Source organism: Peromyscus eremicus, chromosome 2 (assembly GCF_949786415.1).
Source record: "Peromyscus eremicus chromosome 2, PerEre_H2_v1, whole genome shotgun sequence".
NCBI classification, from domain to species: domain Eukaryota; kingdom Metazoa; phylum Chordata; class Mammalia; order Rodentia; family Cricetidae; genus Peromyscus; species Peromyscus eremicus.
In genome coordinates this window covers 113189974-113197423 of record NC_081417.1, presented here as the reverse complement: position 1 = coordinate 113197423, position 7450 = coordinate 113189974, and positions in this window count along the sequence as shown.

Here is a 7450-nt window from a genome sequence, read left to right as displayed (position 1 = left end):
TCTAAGTAGCCAAGGATGACCTTGAGCTCCTGATCCTCCTGTCTCTACCTCCCAAGGGCTGTGATGTCAGAGGTGAGCCACTAAAGTGGCAATTCCACAGAGTCTGCCTGATAGTCAAAAGGGATTTATTCTGAGTTAACTCACAATATGTATAAGGGAGTTGGTTACAGGATCCAGGAGGGGTGGGGCGAGGTCCAATGCAGTTCTCTGGAGAACTCTGCGTTGGTCCGCAGTTCCAGCATCCAGCATCCAAGACCACGAGGTAGCCAAGAGAGCGAGCACTTACACATTCCAGGTCTTAAGGGGTCCCCCCTTGGTCACACCCTGGGGGCACAGGTACCTAGCAGTTACCTGCTGCCTACTAGGGGTGGTGCTTCAGGGTAAAGCACAGACAACTACCCCTACAAGACACTGTACCCCATTTCAGGAAACTGCAAATTTTGAAGCCACTAATTCTAGAATCAAGTTGAACTTTTGACTCTACCACTGAAGGCCTTCAGTGCCCACTACACCTGTTTCCCTAGCAATTGGTTCTTTCTGAGAGAAAGCCTACCTCTAGGGATACAGGCCCTTGAACTGCTCTGCGGCCTCGCCTTTGCCCTAGCTCCTAGTGGCTTTGTCAGAGAAATTGTTGTTCTTTGTTTTGTTTTGATTTTTGAAACAGGATCTCACGCTATAGCCCATGCTGGTCTAGCCTTGCCTCCATCATGGCCTAGAGAAAATGAACTCTCAGCTCCCAGGTCCCTCCATAGTTAATGGGTATTTGCTGATCACGTCTGATGATGTTGGCAACTTTTCCTTACCCCTCCTAGTCTGTGTCACTTGCCCTCCGGTTCACGGTGGTTATACTGTTGCAGATCATAGCAGCCTTAGCAGGGGAGAATACTGATGTTCTGGGAAAGGTCACCATGTCCAGGAGCCCAGCGACACTAACTGTAAAAGACATGATCTCATTTCCAATCGAGAATAAACTAAGCTCCCTGGGATGGAATGATTGGCCTAGAAACTATTTCCCGTGGGCAGGGCCAGTGGGAAGTTTAAAGATTAAGATCTATGGAAAGTCTGCAAGGACATTTTTAGACATTTGTATTACAAAGTTCGAACTGGATAGGGTCTCACTCTGACGTCCAGGCTAGCCACAAAGTTCTGCCTCAACCTGCTACTTGCTGGGATTACAGGCATGTGCCACCTACCATGTCAAGGTGCATAGCCATGATCTTCACATTTTTAGTACTTCGGAGAGACATCTGTTTACAGGAAACCTGTGGCAACCCTCCAAAACAAAGCACACGGGCTCTGCTCCTGCTTCTCACACATCTGGATACCTCTGACTAAGTCTATTACTCAGAAGGAGGCATTGGCCAATATTTTTCACTTAATGTGCACTAGCCAGTCAGCTAAAGAGAAACTGAACTTCCCAGCAACCAAACAGTTCTCCAAAAATGTGTCTGTTAGCTGTGAATGAAGTGAGTGCATTACCTAAGGCTGGCAAGAACAAAGCTGAAGACCAAGAGTTGTCATGATCCAACCAGGGAGATTCTAGTGCACAGAGTCACGTGTGCGCAAAATCAAGGCAAAGGAGATTGTTTAACCCAGGGCCTGGGCCTGGAGAGATGCTCAGCGATTATGAGCACTCTAACTCCAGTCCCAGGGGATCTTAAGCCATCTTCTGGCCTCCTTGGGCACCACACATATACATAGTACACAGACATATACACAGGCAAAATACCCATACATGTAATGTGTGTGTGTGTGTGTGTGTGTGTGTGTGTGTGTGTGTGTGTGTGTTTCCATCTATCTGAGAATTGCTCATATCATCTGCCATCTCTTCCAGGAAGTTGTCCCTCTTGGTGGCTAGGCCCTAAGTCATTGAAAAGCTGCATTAGTAAGACCTGGAAGATTGATAGTCCCTCAGGCAGCAGCAAACTGGCCAGAGCTTCATAAGCATTGCACCTGTTAGGACTGGCCCCCGCCTGGCCGCCTGCTGAGGCGGCAGGAGAGAGTGGATTGCCACCTTGAAACACGCTTGAGTCAAGCCGGTATTTGACAAGGACAAGCTACTGTGTCCTAGACAAGCACTTTAGAAATCAGATTTCTGAAAATGAAAATCCAACCCCTCTGCACTCCTAATCTGATTTCCCCGTGGTGGGGGAGGGGAGTTTAAATGCAAGCGGTGTTTCAGGAGCGCTGGGTTCTCTTGGGCGATGGCTTTGATCCCTGATCCTGCCTGCTTCTCCCATCCCCTCTTGTTTAGCACCAATTTCAACTCAGGAAGGAAGAAAGTCGCCTCAGGAGAGGGAGAGGAAGTCACAGGTAGCCTTTCCCAGCCCTGACCCTCTCAGGGCTGCAGAGAGCCTCACTGTGGAGTGGATGGGTGCTCTGGTGCTCTAGAGAGGTCGGGCAGGGTTGGCTGTGCAGCACCCTGGGGCCGAAGGGGAGCCGGCAGGCCACTAGAACACACGGAGTCCGGTTCCGAGGGATTCAGGGAGAGGGGCAGCCTAGCCGTAGTTGGTTATGAGAGGTTAGTTAGGAAGGGCTTCCAGCACAATAGGCTTGGGCTCAGCTTGCAGAACTCAGGACCTGCTGCTAATGCAGGGAACAGAGACGGAGTTCTCCACGTCAGCATGTGTCACTGATTGCCTCCAGTCTTAAGTTTTCTATCTTACCGATGTTTTATTTGTTATTGTTTGAACTGGGGTCTTCTGGAGCCCCAGGTTGGACTGGTCTTGAACCTAACCTAGCTGAGAATGACCAATGTTGAACTCTCGATCCTCCTGCCTCCACCTCCCATTTGCCAGCTGCGATTACGAGTGTGCCCCACCAAGGCAACCTAAACTTTTTAGCTTTTAGGAGGTAGCTTTTCTAGAACATAAAAGAAAAAAAAAAAAAAAAAGGCTGGGCATGGTGGTGCACACTTAATCCTAGCACTTGGGAGGCAGACACAGAAGCTCTGTGAGTTTGAGGCCAGCCTAGTCTCCACATGGGGAGGTCCAGGACAGCCAGGACTACATAGTGAGACCCTGTCTCAAAAAAGCTAAAGTATGATGATGATGATGATGATGATGATGATGATGAATTTAAATTTTTATTTCTTACCAGTCCCTGGTATTTAGAAAAATGTATCCAAATCAAATAAATACTGACATGCAAATTATTTAGACTGAGTGATATTTAGACTTCTATTAAAAATGTTTTGGGTTGGTCGTTGAGTTGGAATTTAACAACAAAGTCAGCATGCACTGGATCTGTGGGGAGATCTAGGCAGACAAGGTGTGGAAGTTGTTGGGATCAAAGGGTTCCTAGAAGCCTTGATGGTTCTAGGTAGAAGAGAAAGAAGGAAAAAGAGAGGAAACCTTTTAAAGGCACTCAAGGACTGGAACCCTGGAGAAGATGGAGCCCTGGGAAAGGAGAGACAGGGAGGGCATCCAGGCAAGCAGCCAAGGCAAGGCTGTGCTGAGCTGGGGAAATCACTGTGCAGAGGAAGGAAAAGCAAGACTGAGCATGCGTGAAAACCTCCTTCTAACACAGTCCTGCACTCCTGACACCCAGGGGGGGAATGTCAGGGGCAGGACGCAAGTGCTGCTGGGCAGAAGACTCAGGAAAGAACAGGCCCTTCTCTCCTATGGCCCCAATTTAGCATTAGATGGACATGGACAAATCACCATCTCCCTAAAAGCTCCTGCATTTCCTGCTCCTGGTATGCCTGGGCTCTGCTCTGAACACAGAGGCCTCCCTCCGCCTCTAAGGTTGGGGTGGAGAGGTAAGAGGGGCTGATTGACAATGACATACATGGGTGAAGGAGAGAGTGGCACTCAATCCATCTCAACCCCCTCACCTTGGGTGACCTTCAAGCTCTTGCCTTGGGAATTTGTGAGTGTTGCCTTAGGTTGCTTTCGTGGTAATTTCTCAGCAATTAGCTAAGACTAAAAACACTTCAAACAATAGATTTGGGGAGAGCCCTTATGTTCCCAGACACAATTGAATTGTGTGTTTTAATTTGGGGAGGATGAGAAGAGAGTATTACTGTTGGCATATTCTAGCATTGCTTCCCACGGCCGGAACTGCCCGTTGTTTTCAGGAGACAAATTCCTGCAGTGACTGGGTCTCTGGGGGGCAGGAAGCATTCAGAACAGCCAGGACCATATCCTGCTGTGTGCAAGTATTAAATTCCAGCAAAACAAGATCGTGAATGAGGCTACATTAGTGCTTTGGATTTTATTGCCATTGCTTCCTCTGCAGCTCAACATAAATCTGTTTTCTGTTATAATTGCATAAGAGCTTCATCGGAATAGTCACAATTCTTGGTTAAAAACGGGAGGCTCTCATCAGCAACTGAACGAAGCGTCCTCTCAGCTCTCAGGTCCCCCTGGAATCAGACTTTGACTCTTGTTCACCACGAAGATTCAGAAAACGGAACTTCAAGGCTGGAGGGATAGAGTACTTGCTGATCTTGCTGAGGGTTTGAGTTCATGTCCCAGCACCCACATGAGGTGGCTGCCTATATCATCAACACCAGGGGATCCGATGCCCTCTTCTGGCATCTCAAGGCACTGACACACGCATGCACACATACACAAAAAGAGAAAACAAACTCTGCCCCCTGAGTGTTGGGATTAAAGGCATGCGCCACCACTGCCTGGCTTGCATGGGAAGTTTTAGAAATATCTTAACATGTTTTGTTCTCAGGTATTTTTCTTAATTAACCCATGGCTAATTAAAGCTTTTAGAAATACATTCTCCTTTTAGAAATACATACAGGTGCAACAAATGCCATTCATCAAAAGCCTTTCCTAGGACTTGCTGGTGAGATGGCTCAGGGGTAATGGTGTTTACTGTACAAGCCTGACCGTGAGTTCGAGCCCCTGAACCCATGGGAAAGTGGAAAGATAGCCGACTCCACAAACTTGTTCTCTGACCTCACACACACACAAGAAAACTGTAACACAAATTGCTATCTTTATTTTATGTGCATTGGTGTTTTACCTACATGTATGTCTGTGTGAGGGTATCAGATCTTGGAGTTACAGACAGTTGTTAGCTGCTATGTGGGTGCTGGGAATTGAACCCGGGTCCTCTGGTAGAGCAGTTGGTGCTCTTAACCACTGAGCCATCACTCCAGTCCTTTTTTTTTTTTTTTAAGATTTATTTTTGGGGCTGGAGAGATGGCTCAGTGGTTAAGAGCACTGACTGCTCTTCCAGAGGTCCTGAGTTCAATTCCCAGCAACCACATGGTGGCTCTCAACCATCTGTAATGAGATCTGGCGCCCTCTTCTGGCCTGCAGGTATACATGTAGGCAGAATATGTATATATAATAAATAGCTAAAACTTAAAAAAAAAGATTTGTTTGTTTATTTATTTATTATGGATACAGCATTCTGCCTACATGCATGCTTACAGGCCAGAAGAGGGTACCAGATCTCATTATGGATGGTTGTGAGCCACCATGTGGTGGCTGGGAATTGAACTCAGGACCTCTGGAAGAATAGCCAGTGCTCTTAACCACTGAGCCATCTCTCTGACACGTTAAACGGTCTTTTTTTTTTTTTTTTTTTACGGTCTTATTAATAGAAAACCCGGAGCCAGATACTGGGGTGAAGGCTGAAAGATCAGAGAAGCTGAGCAAGCCTCAGCCAACTTCACCTCGCCAACTCCACAAATCCTCTGACTGAAAGCCTCTGAGTTCTCACCCCTGAGGGTCTCAGTTGAACAACTTTAGCCAGTAGCTTACTTCTACTAAATCCTCAGTCTAAAAAGACCTGAAGTTCCTGTTTCCTCGCGCCTTATATACCTTTCTGTGTCCTGCCATATCACTTCCTGGGATTAAAGGCATGTGTCCTTCCCAAGCAAAGACATGAGATCTCAAGTGTTGGGATTAAAGGTGTGTACCACCACACCTAGATCCAGATGGATCTCTGCTTTCCCCAGTGATAGGATTAAGGGGGCGTGCCACCACTGCCTGACCTCTATGTCTAATTTGTTGGCTGGCTCTGTCCTCTGATCCCCAGATAAGTTTATTAGGGTACACAATATATCACCACAGAAAACCATCTTTTAATTGAACATATTAGGCCCAGCACAGTGGTGCACACCTTTGATCCCAGTACTCAAGAGACAGCCAGGCAGATTTCACTGAGTTCCAGGCCAGCCTCAAAAACACGTGATCCTGAGCTGCCGGAGCTGCAGTCAGGATCGGAGCGACTCCTCCACCTGCACACCTAGGGGCACTAGGCTCTGCAGAAACACTGAAGATGCACCCCAGTCCTAACCAGGAGGCATGCAAGGTCCTGGCTGCCAGACTCCACAAGAGGAAGTTGAGACTTGGTTCCTCGGGTATAGGGACAAGCAGAAGCAAACACATCCGACTTCGCCCGCAAAGCCCCTTTCTCGGCCTGCCAGCCTCCCGTGCTACCGATGCATGGTGCTTACCGTCACTGCAAGGTTGGAAAGGTTGGAGAACCTGGCACCGCCGAAGGAATTCCCCCGGGACACCGCCGCCCCCACTCCCTGAAGCTCTGAAAACCTTGAAGAGGCTCACACTACGTCCCTCCACAAATGGGTACCAAAGCAGAGATGGCATGTCACAGGGTTCCTAACTATAGGGAGGTTCCTGGAGACCCCACAGGGCGACATCCGCAAGTGCTTGGTTGCAGCTTTTAGTTTTCTTTCCTGAGGGGGCTCACGTGCCCCAGGCTGCCTTCAACTCATAGCACCTGAGATGGAAGACCTAATCCCTCTGCCTCCACCACATCCATTTTGGATTTTTGTTTTGTCGTTTTGTTTCTGGCCTGGGATTTGGAGCCTTTTCTTCCCAACCCGTGTGGAGATTTTTTTTTTTTTTTTGCAGAGGTGGGGGTGGGGTGGGGGCCGTGCCCTACCCCCACCTCTGAGGCAGTGTCAGGTACTGCTTTGCCCTAGAGTTAGCTGTTTTGTTAACGCTATTCAACTCGCTTGTAAGGGACCTGTTGGGTTTTCACTTCTATCGGTGGCAAGTTGATAATAAAATTATTCATACAAACAAAACCCTAAAAACTAAATATTTAGAAATCTTTCTTGTATCTGGAAGCCTTCCTTTTGAGCTAAACATCTGGCCTTTGGGACTAGAGATGCATCTCACTGGTAAAGCTGATTTGACGAGGATCATTGCAGATTTAAAAACAAAAAAGACCGAAAGAAAAATAAGGCCTTGTCTTCCAACTGATGGCCTTTAAAAGAAAGCACCACATTAAAAATTCAGAGTGAAATGTTTCTATCTATCCATGTAAGCCCCTGAAGGTTGTTTGCTGAGTATCTCAAAATGGTCAAACTAACAGGAGTCCCCAGTACCACTCCTGTGGCCCCCAGCACATCTCCATGGTGAGACTCATGTGATCATCACCAAGGACCTGGGGACCATCTCTGCTCAGCTTTACTTCCTACACTGGAGCCTGCAGGTCTGACTTTGGCTTTGCA